The following is a 1,312-nucleotide window of genomic DNA, read 5'->3' as shown; positions in this document are numbered from 1 at the left end:
TAATGATATTAATTATAATATATTAATAATAATCTTTTACGTCGAACAGTGGCACGTTAAGTAATCAATGTTTCTATATCATATGTCCTATTGGAAATATAATAAATTATACGTATATCCATTCAAATATCTCAATATTTATCAATCAAACACGACATATTATACATATATTTTTATATTAGAATAATATACGAGATATTATTATGTACATATATTTTTATATTAGAATAATATATAATATAAGAGAATAATATGTCATATTATAAGTTAGAATATTTCCAGATAGCAACATGTCTGTCTTGTTGCTAGCATGTTGCTTGCTAAGTATGCATTGCTAAGCATGTGTTGCTACCAGAATTGCAGCAACTGAATCCTCATTTGTTGGCAACTTGATACCTTCACGATATGATAACACTGAGTAGCAACTTGCCAGCAATTTGCCGACAAAATCATCGTCATCAAAATTCATACTATTGCCATCATGTTGCCAAATAATATGCAGCATCATACAATGCTGTCATATTGTCGACAATGCAAGATAACATTGACGCAGCTATCTTGCTGTTAAACTGCTAGCAATACATATACATATTATGTACATGTCTGCATGTTACTACAACGTCGGTATATTCGAAATCGTTGAAGACAAATCTACGGCAAGTTACCAGCATCATAAGCAATCATAGATTTGTGCGGTTTTGCTGAGACACGCTTTGCTATCTGAGTTTATATGAAATTAGGATATGTCAATTAATACATATTAAACAAAAACACAAAAAAAAACCAGAATTGTTACAATTAACTGTCGTTTTGATGAAGAAACTATTTTCTCACACCTTGAGAGCAAAAAGCGTCCTGTCGCAAGTGTTACGTCCAACCCCCGAGATTCTTTATTTCATGGAAAATAAGGAATTTAGGAGCGGAGAGGGGGGGGGCACAACCGACACCGTTTTCCGTGGCTTATCGCTCTGTGGACGCGTGCCACGAGTCGGAAGCACTTGTGCAAGTCTTCGGAGCGGGTCAACGCCAATACAGGTGTTACAATGCCGACCGAGACAGTGCCACCATTGATCCTTTATTTCGGTCAAGGAACTTAATTCTTGTGACCGGGGATAGGACCCGTACGACCTTCTGGAAGATGCAATGAATCGGAAAGGTGGCAGAAATAAATCTTAATTGGTGAACAACTTAATATTATTTATTACTCACTTATTATACTCGATTATTACATATATTATTATGTCATATATATATATTTTTAAGTATCCACGACCTTTTGGGTAAAAGTTTCAATTAGGGGACCCCCCCCCCC

Source organism: Mycetomoellerius zeteki, unplaced genomic scaffold (assembly GCF_001594055.1).
Source record: "Mycetomoellerius zeteki isolate Tzet28-1 unplaced genomic scaffold, Tzet1.0 scaffold112, whole genome shotgun sequence".
Taxonomy (NCBI): domain Eukaryota; kingdom Metazoa; phylum Arthropoda; class Insecta; order Hymenoptera; family Formicidae; genus Mycetomoellerius; species Mycetomoellerius zeteki.
The sequence above is the reverse complement of the archived record's forward strand: the minus strand, read 5'-3'. Positions refer to the sequence as shown.